Genomic DNA, 14,579 nt, shown 5'->3' on the forward strand with positions numbered 1-14,579 from the left:
TAACAGAGATGGGGAAGCTGTGGCCCTCTATGTGCTGTTGGACTGAAATCCCCACCATTCCCTGACCATTGGCTATGCTAAGTGGGGCAGATGGGAACTGGGAATCCAATAATATCTAGAGGGCCAGCAGGGAGTTGTGGTGCTCTGCCCTTGAACTTTTGGCAGTGGCGTTGCGACTGCTTACCCAGTGCAGGTGGAACAGGGGAGTGGTGAGGTCTGGGCTGGTCTAATGCTGGATTGGCTCCGCTGGCATGCATATACACTGCCCAAGCCTCACCACTGCCCTGCTAAGAAGGGACACTGCTGCCAGAAGGCCAGGTTCATAGCTCCCCTCCCTGCCAGTTGCTCCTGGTGTTCCCGTTCCCTGCCTATACTACGGTATGCTGCTGCATCTCACATAGGCATCTGCTGCCACAAGCCCAAAGTGGCGAGAGACAGCGGCACAGTAGATACCTGTGTCCCACTCTGTGGCATCTGACTCTGCCAGCAGACAATTCCAGGCTTGGAGTTCTTTCCTCCATGAGACCCTCCTGTGTGACCCAGAGATTCCACAGCAGAGCAGCTAAGACTGGTGGGGAGGGAGTTTGCCGCCACCCCTTGTAACTCCTGTCCGTTTTCTTCCTTGGTTGAAATATTTGTTCAGTCAGCAGGATATCCAAATAAAAAAAGAAATGGTTTAATGGCTAATTAAAGCAAATACGGCAGCTGTTGTCAGAGCTGCGCCATTCTGGGTCACTGGCTCTTACTGAGATGGCGGTGCAGGGAGCTCAGCCTAGTGTGGCGTGTCATGGCAGGAGCGCTGGAATGGCTCTGTGGCCCCACACCACACTGATCAAGCAAAGGTGGCCTCCACCCCAACCCTGGGCTGCCTCACCAGCTGCTACCCTCCAGATCAATAAGGAGGCCCATGAGAGTGTTTAGGTGGTCCCTCCCTGGCCTTTCCACCTGTCCAGCCATTGCCAAGCCAGAACCCATTCCGTGGAATTGGAGCATTTTGCCAAAATATGCATCACTTAAAACTTGCTGACGTTTGCCATTTTACTTCCCATTCACCCAGCTTAGAAAAGTCCTGTTGGACCCCCCCTTGCGATCCATTTTGGCACATGTATTGTGTCAATTTGTCGTGAGCTCCTTGGAAGAAAGGCAGGCTTTAAATACAAAATTTAAAAAAGGCTTTCCGTTCTAGGCTTGTGCAATCAGTTGTCCAACAAAGTACAAAGTCACCTGCACTTACGTTGGCCTCACAACCCCATTATGTAGCTTCCTTCATTGCACAAAGGTAAATTGCACAGCTCTTTGGATCCTGGCCAATGATTGTCCTAAGCTTTTGAAAATTCAATTTGTTGCCTGGCTAGGTTGATTGGGCTAATTCAAAAGCCATCGGGGGGATGGAGGAGAGAAAAGGGGGTCCTGGAGTTAGACAGGTCAGGGGAGATTGAAGATCCCTATCAAGCGGTGCTGACTAGACTCCCATTTCCCCCCACTATTCATGTGGAGCTGGGATGGTACTCTGAGCACACAGCCGTGAGTGTGACAGCAATTTGCTCCCCTGCATTTTTTTGTCTTTGTTCAATCCTTGTCCTTTGGGCTAGTATAATAAAAGTGCTTTAGTAAGCAGGGTCAAATGGGATGTGCCAGTTGCAAACGTGAAATGGGACTATAGGCTGTGATTATGGGCTCTAATGTCTGATGAATCCTCCTTAATCACATGATATGAACTAATGTCACCATTTTATTATAAAACAACAATTGTGCTCGGCTACGGGAGGGAATAGAATGGATGACAGCTGCATTTTTAAACGTTTTGTTTAAGCAAGTACAGCGTGGCTGGTTTAGACAACAAGGAAAAATGAAGTTGAAATAACTGCAGATATTTTTAGTTGAAGGTTCATATTTTTAGGGCTGCTTTTTGTGCCCGTTGCTGTCGACCCAAACTCCCTTTAGAGCTTTTTGATGAGGAACTGTGGAGTTGCGAAACTGAAATTCAAGTATTAAAATGTCTTGCTAGTTCGCTTAACTTGTATGTTTGAAATGTTTTTGCATACTGTACAGTGTTGCTTTTTTATAAAACAAAAACCTGGTGCTACACTATAGATCAGGAGTGGCCAACTCCCAAGAGACTGTGATCTACTACTCTCAGAATTAAAAACTGGTGGTGATCTACCCCCTTTATGGGGGGGTTCAGGTCAAAATTGTTGAGCTTTTTTTTTGTGTGTGTGTGTGCTGTGTATTTTTAAGATGGCAAAGATATATGAGCTACAATTTTTTCTGTGCATTGACATGGCTTTCTTTATCCTGATCACTCTCGTTTTTGAGAGCCAATTCACCCACATGCATTTTCATGGCTCGCCAACTGACAGGGTGAGGAAGAAATGCCATTCAATTAGCATTTAAAAGCGATTTTACAAAATTCACATTTTCTGAAACAGTATGTGAACAGAAACAAAGCTATTCTGCAAAATTCTCATCTGGATTTCGCAATGCAGTTCTCCAGACAAGTAATGTGTACAAAAAATGTGTACACAATGATTAAGTGTGCATATAAATGCATATGTTAGAGAAAATAGCAAATAAATATGCATTTTTTTTGGGGGGGTTGTTTTGCAAAAATGTCTACACCATGCAAAATTGCATATAGAAATGTGTACAGTAGGAGCAGTTCACAAAAATGCTGATTACTTTCCATTAAAAAAAAATAGCAAAGTGATTTAGAAATGTGGAGAACTGAACTGAAGTTCGGAAAAATGAGAAATGGAGAGAACAGAAACTGGCATATCTGCTTTTCCCTACCTGCTGATGAGCTAAAAGTGAGGCTTTGCATGTTAGCTAGCATGATAAGTCATAAATTATGAGGCAACAAATGTCGCATATGAACTGGCTCTCTATCTCTAGTGGTGCATTTAGCCTCACTAGAAGGTAAACCTGCTAATCACATAAATAAATGGTAATTGCGTTCACAGACTAAGGCTGGAAGTGACCCCCACTAGAAGGGCGGGTGGGAATAGCTAGTTCAGTTCCATCGTTCTGCCCACCTGTGGTGTGCTTTAAATCCCCTATCTTATCCCTAATTTATAGGGAATGGGCAGGGCAAAAACTAGGTTGTTTCACCATAATGTCTAGTTGTGTTAGGGATTGCCAACCTCTTTGGGCAATGGGAGGTTCTGGCAGGCGCCCCTGGGTTATGCCCTAGAAAACATGACCATGCATAAACTTACAAAATAATCACGACTAATATTATTTGATGCCTGCTTGCTTTTGTAAACTTTTGATTTATTTTTTGGAAACAAAACAACACACAGGTAGAAGAAAACCAGTAGTTATCATGGCTTGGTCAAGACATAGCCCTAAACTATCCTGGCTTGGATAAGGCAAGAACAAATCCTAGTTTGCTGATTCGGATACAATGACCAGCTATAGTCTGCGGAAAATGAAGCAGTAACAACTTCTCTGAAAGACCCGGGGAAGGAGGAAGAGCATACATGTTGAAAGTTGCTTCCATTCTCCCTCTTGTAGGTTTTCCCATTCCTGCAAATTAATTATGCTGCTAAAATGCCCAAGAAAGTCAATTAAAATAACAGGGTTTCATTTTCTGTCTCTGACAGCTCTACAATTCTGGCTCTATTATTCTGCCTGGTTAAGGTGGATTGTTTCAAGCCATCATCACTGATGTAATTCCAGGGGTGGCCAGAAGTTGTAGTCCAGCAACATCTGGAGAGGGACGCGGGTGGCACTGTAGGTTAAACCACAGAGCCTAGGGCTTGCCGATCAGAAGGTTGGCGGTTTGAATCCTTGTGACAGGGTGAGCTCCCGTTGCTCGGTCCCTGCTCCTGCCAACCTAGCAGTTGGAAAGCACATCAAAATGCAAGTAGATAAATAGGTACCGCTCCAGCAGGAAGGTAAACGGCGTTTCCTTGCACTGCTCTGGTTCGCCAGAAGCGGCTTAGTCATGCTGGCCACATGACCCGGAAGCTGTACGCCGGCTCCCTCGACCAATAAAGCAAGATGAGCGCTGCAACCCCAGAGTCGGCCACAACTGGACCTAATGGTCAGGGGTCCCTTTACCTTTACTAACATCTAGAGAACATCAGGCTGAAGAAGGCTACACTAAGTTTTTCATTCCAACAGCTGGCCGAGAGAGAGGGAAGTGGTGCATTTGATTCAGTGGATCCCTTCTATTATTCTATTATTCAGAAAGTAAGTATGAGGTGCTTTCTACCTCCATTTTGTCCTAAGGAAAAGCTTAACCTGTTATATGTTGTGCATTGCAGACTGCTGTTAAGGAGGAAACAGCAGGGCTGGGAAGGAACCATAGCTCAGCGGTAGAGCACCTGCCTTGCATGGAGAAAGGCTCAAGTTCAATCCCCATCATGTCCAGCCAGGTAGGGCTGGCAATTCCCACTGCCTGAAGAGCCCTGAAGAGCTGTTGCCAGTCAGTATATCGGGGCCGGCCCACCCATGAGGCAAGGTGAGCTGACCGTCTCAGGTGGCACAATCCAAAGGAATAGCAGATCTAGCCTCCAAGGAATGCATCACCAACTGTGGTGCACTCCTTGGAAGCCAGATCCTCCCCCTCCTTAGCAGGCCCCTCCCTCCAGTATCGCCTCTATAGCAGCCTCTTGGCAAATAGGAAGCGCTGCTGGTTTCCTCCCACCTTTGCTCGTGGTGTAAAGTACGTTTCCGAGCACAATTCAAAGTGTTGGTGCTGACCTTTAAAGCCCTAAACGGCCTCGGCCCTGTATACCTGAAGGAGCGTCTCCACCCCCATCTTTCAGCCCGGATGCTGAGGTCCAGCGCCGAGGGCCTTCTGGTGGTTCCCTCACTGCGAGAAGTGAAGCTGCAGGGAACCAGGCAGAGGGCCTTCAGATGTGAAGGAAATAAGCAGCTATCCTATCTTTAAAAGATATCTGAAGGCAGCCCTGTTCAGGGAAGTTCTTAATATTTAATGCTGTACTGTTTTTAACACTTGATTGGGAGCCACCCAGAGTGGCTGGGGAAACTCAGCCAGATGGGCGGCGTACAAATAATAAATTATTATTATTATTATTATTATTATTATTATTCCCACCCTTGTTTCTGATGTAGATCTTCACCCACACCTTCTTTGTTGGGGGCGGGGCACGAGGATTTTGTGGTTCCCCTCAGGTGCCAAAATGTCTTGGGCAGTATAGACAGAAGTGAGCTGGATGAGCTAGATGAAACAATGGTGTGCAAGGCAGATTTCTCTGTTGCTAAAAAGCTGGCAACCTTATTCAAAATCCCTCTTATATATTGATTTTTAAAAAATTATTACATCCCTGTTAACAACAACCATGCTATATATAGGAAAGCAGACGTGGAAAACTTGTAAAAAATTTTCATCATCTATGCAGAGTTAGGGCCCAGTTAGATGTGCGACCAAAGACCCATCTGCCTCCATTCACATATAAAGCAGGGTACAGTGGTGCCTCGCAAGACGAAATTAATCCGTTCCGTGAGGCTCTTCGTATAGCGGTTTTTTCGTCTTGCGAAGCAAGCCCATTGACAGCTTAGCGGTTTATCGGCTTTTAGCAGATCAGCTGATAAGCGGCTTATCAGCAGATCAGCTGATAAGCGGCTTAGGGCTTATGAAAAGGGGGGGAAAGGGGGAAAAACCCCGCAGGAACTCGCAAGACATTTTTGTCTTGTGAAGCAAGCCCATAGGGAAATTCGTTTTGCGAAGCGCCTCCAAAACGGAAAACCCTTTCGTCTAGCGGGTTTTCCGTCTTGCGAGGCGTTCGTCTTGCGGGGCACCACTGTATATGGTTTTTAATTGGGAAAAAAAGGCTGGAGAGGAGCTAAACTAAGATGGGAAACATATTTCAGCCAAATGTCTGCCTGTGCTTGTGGGAAGGCCAAAGGGGACTGTGACTGGAGCAGTGGATGGGACTCTTATCTTTGCACATTAGGCTAAATCTCAACCACACAAAAGTCACACACGTCCTCTATTTTTCATTCAGGCAAGCAGGAGGCTTTTGCACAGTCCGAAGAACCATTACTAGCAGGACAAGAGTACTGAGGGAGGATGTGAAATCTAATCAATGCTAGGTGTGACCAGGGGAGAGTCCTGAGGGCTGGGCAGAGAGGCCTGGGGGGGGCATTTGTAGCCCCTGGAGCTGAGATTCCCCATCCTTGAGCTAAACCTCACCTGCACCTCTGTCCTTACTCCCACCAGTTTCATTGGTTTCTTTTCCTCCAAGCCTGACTTAGTTGGGGTAGCAGACCTAAGGCTAGTATCTGAAGCAAAGGTGCTGTTAGGTTATCGGTGAACATATCAGACGACACAGTGATTCTTCAAACAGCTCTTGTTTATTCACAGGCCAGAACAGAACTGAACTGAAGGGTTCAGCCAGCCTGCTTATATAGAGCTCCACTACAAGGCAACTGTAACAACTTTCTGTAACTATCCAATCACTGAACGTCATTTTCGATCCCTTATTTGCATATGTGGACCTGAGTGAAAACTATCTACAGTATCCCCCTGCTGGCCCAGGGTGAGAACTTCAGTACATAACAGGTGCAATGGGAGATAGGGTAGGGACTGGTCCAGGGCTCCTCACCTGTGCAACCTTGTTGATTTAACTTTAGTCCCCTACCTCTGCTGGCCTACTTTACACAGGACAATCCTCTGTTTGAAGGAGTCCTCTCTTTGAAGGGCTGTCTGGTCCAAGTCTAGTTTAAAGAGCAAGTTCTGTAATAAGGGAGACCTGTAAGCACCTCAAAGTTGCCCATCAACAATTGGTGGCTGAACAGCAGACTCTGTGTGCACACAGCACACCTTCCCCATTAGGGTGAGCAGTACTAAGTGATAGTATTTCCTGCCCCCCTAAATTTGCATCTATATGCACAAATTAGCATATGCACTTTTTATGCAAATATGTCTCCTGTCCTCTTCTTCGGCATTGTGCACAAAGAACCAATACAGCCCTTTGATTTGTAGCATTTCTTGGACTGCTTTCAATGATGTTTGACTTTTTACAAACTGTCTGAGATACGATGTGCACTCTGCACATCAAACAATGTTTTTATTGTTTTCTCATTGAAGGCCAGAGAGAGAGAGAGAGAGAGAGAGAGAATATATGTATATGCCCGTGCACACCCAAATATTATTTGGCACGGAAGTTGTTTCAGTTAGTGTTAAATCACTTAAGCTGTGTCTTTTTAGCCCTATGCATACTGGAGAAAGTATGCATAGACTTTGCATTCATTATTTTTGGCACAGGACAAAACGTTGCACTCTGTAAGAAGCATCGTGCTTTGGCCCAAACAGGGCCTGTACCATGGCAAAATGAGTGTCAGCTGTGAGGCATGTGGTAGGGCTACATTTTGAAGAAAAGATAATGCAAGGAAATTTTAACCTCTCTTTCTTAGTACAGTGGTACCTCGGGTTAAGTACTTAATTTGTTCCGGAGGTCAGTTCTTAACCTGAAACTGTTCTTAACCTGAAGCACCACTTTAGCTAATGAGGCCTCCTGCTGCTGCCGCGCTGCCAGAACACGATTTCTGTTCTCATCCTGAAGCAAAGTTCTTAACCCGAGGTACTACTTCCGGGTTAGCGGAGTCTGTAACCTGAAGCGTATGTAATCTGAGGTACCACTGTAGTGTGTGTTTGTGTGTCAGTGCAGGTGGAAAAGTGAAGTGGCTTGTATAAAGAAGAAGAAGAAGGAAATGAAAAAAATGTGTTTCCTGTACTTCTAATGAGGAATAATCCATGCTGCATTCATAATAAAAACAATAATTGATAATTATTAGTGTTTGTGTAGACCAACATGCACAGCATCGTGCATAAGAACACAAGCAGAGCAGTGCTGGATCAGGCCAGTGGTCCATCTAATCCAGTATCTTGTTCTCTCAGTGGCCAACCAGTTGCCTTTAGGAAACTTGCAAACAACTGACATTCTGAAGCACTACTGCCTCTGACTGTGACATTATGGCTGGTAGCAACTGATAGCCTTATCCTCTGTAAATTTTTCTAGTCCTCTTTTGAAGCCATCTAATTTGGTTATTTCTATATTCGTAATTGCATATAAAATTCAAAAGCATTAGTTTTGAAACACAGACTAAGGAAGTGAAGGCAGAAAGTTCTCAGGAGTCTGGAAATGAAGATAATTCCCTTCTGCCAGGAGGAGGCAGGCGTAATATTAATTCCTTTTTCAGGGTAATGTGTTCATTTAATGTTGCATGAACTGAGAAGAATGTAGCATAATTCTTTTAAGCTGCCGTGGTTTTGACATCTCCCAGCCTGTGAAAATAACTAGCTAACACAAATATTTTCAGTTGAGTTGGCCTGTCATTTCCCACAACTTTTCGCAGCTGTGACTTTTCCCCAGTTGAGCTCCGGTTGCTGACGTCTGCGGTTTGTGCAAAATACAGTCCGCTATCACAACACATACACCCTCCAGGTCTCTGGCAATTCAAACACATTCACCTTTAGTCTTTGCTCAAAGCAGCAAAACGTTATTTCTGCTTTTAATTCTATTTGAACATTTCACACTACAAAGCATGGACTCCTAGTTCCTGTGTGTGCTGTTTTTTCTTATTTTGCTTGGGGTGACCTTTCTCATGGGCATCTTGAAAATGGGTTTATTTCAGGACGTTTTCATCACTTCTAAAATGAAGAACTGAATCTATAAAATTGTGCAGCTTTTAAAACAACAGCCACCACCACGTCCCACGTAATTTGTGACTCTTAATATGTGGTGCTGTCTAACACAAGGAATGGTTTTTGTTTGTTTGAAAGGACACAAGTGATGGATGCAAGTTAAGACTCATTTTCCTGGGATTTAGCTGTGGGTGAAGCGGAAAATCCAGGCTGTACTGAAGCTGAAACTTAGTTCTTCCCTGCCTGCTCTTGTTTTGTTCTGCAGGGTAAAACATTTCCAACACTGCTGTTCCTTTAAAAGAATTGTCTTTGCAAACCTGTCTTGCTCAAAGCTTTGGACTGGTCAAAGTTCAGGACAAAGTCTGCTCATCTCTGGCTGCAGGGACATGAACAAAAAGCTTCCTTAATTAAATGTGAATTGTTTCTGAATACTGGTTGTATGAAAGGAAGCCAATGTCTTAGCCATGGGCATAGTTGGATTTGTGTTGGTTTGGGCAGGACACCCACCTGTCATCATCTTCTGCCTGGCTCTGTCTAGCAGATTCGGAATGAAATGTCTCCCCAACAGTTGTCTTCAATTACTTTCTTTGGACCCCAAGTGCTCAGAAAAATCTGTCAAAATCTTCAATCATTTGAAAACTAGGGAGCTAAATAAAAAATTAACACCCGGGAGTACCTTTCATGCGGTTAATGAGTATATTTTGTAAAATTACAACAAACACAGCTTTTTTCATTTTATTTTAAAAATCTAAACTAAAACATGTTTTCTTGGATTTGCTAAAACCTTTTCAGCACTTCCTTCTCAATTTCCTCCTTTTCCCCCAATGCATTTTTTCTGTGCACAACTCAGTTAGCGTGGCCTATTTAGATGTTCCCCTGTCACTGTCAACCTTAGGCAGGTCTTCACTCTCACAAGGTACTGAATGACTGCTTTACTAGTGCATGGCTGAGCAAGAGAGATGGAGCAGAGCCTTTTTTGTAGTGGGTTAAAGATTTTTATTTATTTACTTGATTTAGGAGGGTGGTCAGCCCATGGTCTTAGCACAGAGTCTTTGGCCTGCACAAGGGAACTGCATGCCCCTACAAATGCTCTGGAGCCAGCATAGGCAAACTCAGCCCTCCAGATGTTTCTGGGTTAGCAGAGTCTGTAACCTGAAGCGTCAGTAACCCGAGGTACCACTGTATTGCTATTTTCAGGTGGGATTCGATCACATGCCAGCAAGCTCAGCTTGCACAATTATACGTAGAAGTTAGGAGACACAGCTGCTATGGAAAACAGTGTGCTTGTCTGCCCTTCTTTATTATGTGTAAGTGGTTGCCCTACATTCTGACATAATTTTTGCACTCTGGGGGTTCATTGGGGAGGCAATTGCAGCTTAGTTCTTTTCCATGCCTGTATCATGGAAAGTGAGGGAAGGAAATTCCTTGTGGGTTCCTCTCACACATTCTGACTTCTGGTTTGTGGTGTGGGAATAAATGATATGACAATAGCTCCCACACAATAACCTCAGAGCAGGCCCTTTTATTGTCTTCCTGCACTGGAAGCAACAACAGTAAGTTACTTCCTAGAGTTCTCTCTATGTCAGACAACCTCAACCTGAGAGGAGTAGTTGGTCACAGCCATACAGCACATGACTTCCCGTGGAATCCTGGGAGCTGTAGTTTAAGGGTGCTGGGAGTTGTGGCCCTGTGAAGGATAAACTATGGCTCCCGAGATTTTCTGGGGCAAGCTATCTGCTTTAAATGTGCTTTAAATGTACAGTGGTACCTCGGGTTAAGTACTTAATTCGTTCCGGAGGTCCGTTCTTAACCTGAAACTGTTCTTAACCTGAAGCATCACTTTAGCTAATGGGGCCTTCCGCTGCTGCTGTGCCGCCAGAGCACGATTTCTGTTCATCCTGAAGCAAAGCTCTTAACCCAAGGTACTATTTCTGGGTTAGCGGAGTCTGTAACCTGAAGCGTATGTAACCTGAAGCGTATGTAACCTGAGGTACCACTGTATGCTGTAGAGGTGACCATGATGTAAAGCTCTAAGAAAGTTGTTTGTGCTACTTGAAGAAGAAGAAACAGCAGCTGCAGCAACCAATGGGATGGGTGTGTGGAAATGTCATTTATAAGAGACAGCGTTATGGTACAAAAGTTTATTTAGTAACAGTTTTGTAAACATTTGAGGTAAATGAACATGGACACCAACTGGTTCTCACATAATTAATCTACAAGGCACTTCTTCAAAGACAGCACTTGGAACAGTTTGATGCTTTTGGCGTGATTACAAGTCCCTGACTCCCCAGAAAACTGTCTCCTTCCTTGTTGGGAGGTTCGGTGATGTCGAAGGACACGTGTACTTCGAGCGACCTTCTGATGCAATTCGATTCTCCAGTGGAAATACATTGCGTTAAGAGGGAATATATCCTCTGCTTCAAAATTGCACACACTTATTTCAAATGCAGTAAGCCCGCAATTTACACAGGGGTTACATTCTGGAGGTTGCACCTAAAGCCAGAATCATATATAGTCAAAACCCATTGGAGTCAATGACGAGTGGGATTACTAAAAAGACTAAAAGTCTCCCCCCCCCGACACCTGCCCCCTTTTATTTTTTACTTTTTTACCCCAGTGCATAAAGCTGAATGTGTTAACCATGCGTAAATTGTGGGCTTACTGTATGCCAACAGTTGTGAAATGCCAGAAATCAAAGAGTATCATAACTAAACATTTTTAAAAAAAAATCCAAACCTGCATAGCCGTGTCTGTCTCATGGGAATAATTTATACTTATGCATAAGGTTTCACAAGAAATATCTCTGTGAACAAATAAAACTGGCATGTTGTTCATAGCAAGGAAACAAAATCTTCCACATGGGAACAATGCAGAGATTCTAAAACAAAAACAAGAACCCAGGAGGGGGCTGTTGCTTCAAATGATGGTGGCAACTTGTCCCGTAACAGCTGGACCCTGAACACACATATACGTTCCATTAATTGCAAATAAACTTTCACATATGGGCTTCAACACTTATCACGAAATTCCCACACAGGGGACTTGTGGGAAGGCACATGTAAATCACAACTTGAGATGCATGCATCCTAACGATTAACACAGCATTATTGGTGCTTTAGAGAGGTGCACAGGCAGAGAAAGACAGCCCTTGCTTCCAAGGAGCTTACAATCTAAAATAATGGGGAAGCGGAGGTGGGGGGTGGGAAGCAGACGAGAAGGGAGAGACAAAGGTGGGAATTATGTTATGCTCTACATGGGATATTCCCATTATGGTCTGCTTGTGGAATTAACACAAATTCCTTCAGGAAAATTCAGTGTCTGGATTTTGTCCTGTTAGGCTGTGATCCTGAGCACACTGATAAACCAGCTACATATGTCCATTCAAAGGCAGCATTCAGACACAACATAGGATGCCTTTTCTCTGTAACCAGGCCTTTGCCCTTTAACTATCTGTGGCCTTTTGGAAGTGGGTGGGGTGTTTTTAATGCATATCTAGCCCCCCCAGGTTTTAATGTATCTATGGTGGGGGGTGTTTGTTTGTTTGTTTGTTTGTTTGTTTGTAAGTCATGTTGGGTTGCCTCATGCAAGATAAAGCAACCCACACACTTAATAAAATAACAAATGGATAACGGTCTACATGTCACAGAGGTGGATCTAAATAACAGATAGCCCTGAATAACTGTAGTATGACATGAAGGGGCAGAGGCAACTTCAAGGGGAGAAGTAGCAGGAGGGATGGGGTGGGTGAGTGCTGAACATTCCTCTACATGTTCTGCCCCCCTCGTCTCCTCTGTTCACTTATTCCCAACTTATTCTCTATTGTCTTGGAGCCTACGTGGGGGGTGGGGGGTGGCTGGACTGGTGGACTTACTTGGGAACATCTGCTTGGCATTCAGAAGATTCCAGGCTCAACCCCTGATATGTCCAGGTACGACAGGGAATGTCCCCTTTCTGAAAACCTGGACACTGCTGCCAATCAGTGTAGACAATACTGATCTAGATGGACTCGGCATAAGGAAGCTTCCTATGCTGCCATCTTTCCTGGTTTGAATCTGCCGCCATCTTGCTACTTTACCTGTGTTGGGTGCAACCAATCTTCTAAAACACGGCTGTGCTTCTGTCGTGAAGAGTTTGACCTAAGAACCGCTTCACGTGGGATTCCCATTATTGCTCAAATTGTAGGCAGCTTGCAATGACAATTTGTGGTCGGGCTGGGCATCCCCATTTACAGCAAATGACACATACAGATGGTTCAGTAGGGCTCAGATGAACACCATAATATGGATAGAGTTGTCTATCCAGCTACACATTCCCATGAACAACACACTGAAAAGAATTTCCTTGCTGCTTAGGGCAATGAAGTTTCTCTCAGACAGTTACCATCCCCAACACCTCTGTATGTGGGAAAACATATGTAATGATGTACATGTTTGGAAAAAAAACACTCTTTATGAATACACATGACTGGAGGGGCAGCTTCCTGCTGTGAAACAAACACATGTGAGATACAGTTTTTGTACATGACTCTTCTGTTTAGGGCGGGAAAACCCACTGTGTGAAGGGGCAATAATTTAAGGTAAACTTCAGGAAAGCGAATGATGAACAGAGCACACATTTCACAAGGAAGAGAATCCAGAGTACCTAAAAATACGTATATTTAAATACCCACCAGGATTTAAAAGTCAATAACATAATCAGCACACTAATAAGCAAAAAGAGATCAAACTGAAAAAGGTCCTAAAATACTGTTTCTATATCTATCTATCTATCATCTATCTGTTACTGACCAATTTTTTTGGCTAATATGCTCCAAATCTCCCTTTCCTCTTTATAGTTTTGCCAAAACATGTTACAAGATATTTCAGTGACCTGAATTAACTTGTGTCTTACAAGATGTTAAAATGGGCTGTATCTTTTTTTCCTTCCATGTGTAGCTTCATTAACTTTGTGGGTAGCCTGGTGCCGATCTAAGGACTCCCTTGGCTTCTGATCAAAGCGGGCACAACTTTTTTTGTCTCTCCACTACAAAATTGGGTAGGAGGAGGGCTGTGTGCTGATTAAAGGCTCCCTTGGAGGGAGATATTCCCACTGTCCATAGTAATTCTTAACCATTCTGTTGCTGTTGGTGAACTAAAACAAACAAACCCAAACCCTTCTACATATTATTACATTGCTTTTCCCATGCTTGATCACCTGGGAGAAATGTCCCAATGGGGAAATCCCACCAATACATGGAGTACCAATGATGTTTATTAGCATAACTCGCAAGGGCGAATAGGGAGCAGGGGATTTCCTATATTTCTTTGACAGGAAGGGGAGCAGGGTGTGAGAAATTTGGCAGTGGCAAAGACATGAGTTGGCCAACATTGCATATACTTCCAGTAATAGGATATTTTTAAGTCTTACAGCTTCACTCTATGCCTGAGTATGTTGGTTTGCATCCAGTGGAAATTACCTGCAGGAAGGTCTACAAAGCTCGGTAGTGGAATAACACAGTTTTTAGACCAGGGCTAGGGAACCTGTGGCTCTGCAGATGTTGTTTGACTCCAACAATCACCATTCCCGGTTACTGGCCCTATTGGCTGGGGGAGTCCAAAAACATCTGGACCTACAGAGGTTTCCCAAGCCCTGTTCCAGCAATTATATATAAAATAATTTAAGTTCCATTGAAGTAGATACAGTTTAAGGAAAGCAAAATCTGTGCAGGATTATGGCCTGTGCCTCCAGTATGCTGCTTATGAATGCTGTACTTGTCAATGGGATTTAAAAAGCTAGAGAGAGACAGTTTCAAAACAACATATGAGCATATGAATGTTACTTTTTCATTTGATTAATTGGAACACTCAGCTTCTTAAAAGTCACATGTGAAAACACCCTTATAAACATACTACTTTGAGAAACCTCTTCCAATATTGAGCCCCTCCCCCCAAAAGCTACAAGAGTTAATTGTCACCATACTCTC

Source organism: Podarcis erhardii, assembly GCF_964252035.2.
Source record: "Podarcis erhardii genome assembly, chromosome: 4".
NCBI classification, from domain to species: Eukaryota; Metazoa; Chordata; class Lepidosauria; order Squamata; family Lacertidae; genus Podarcis; species Podarcis erhardii.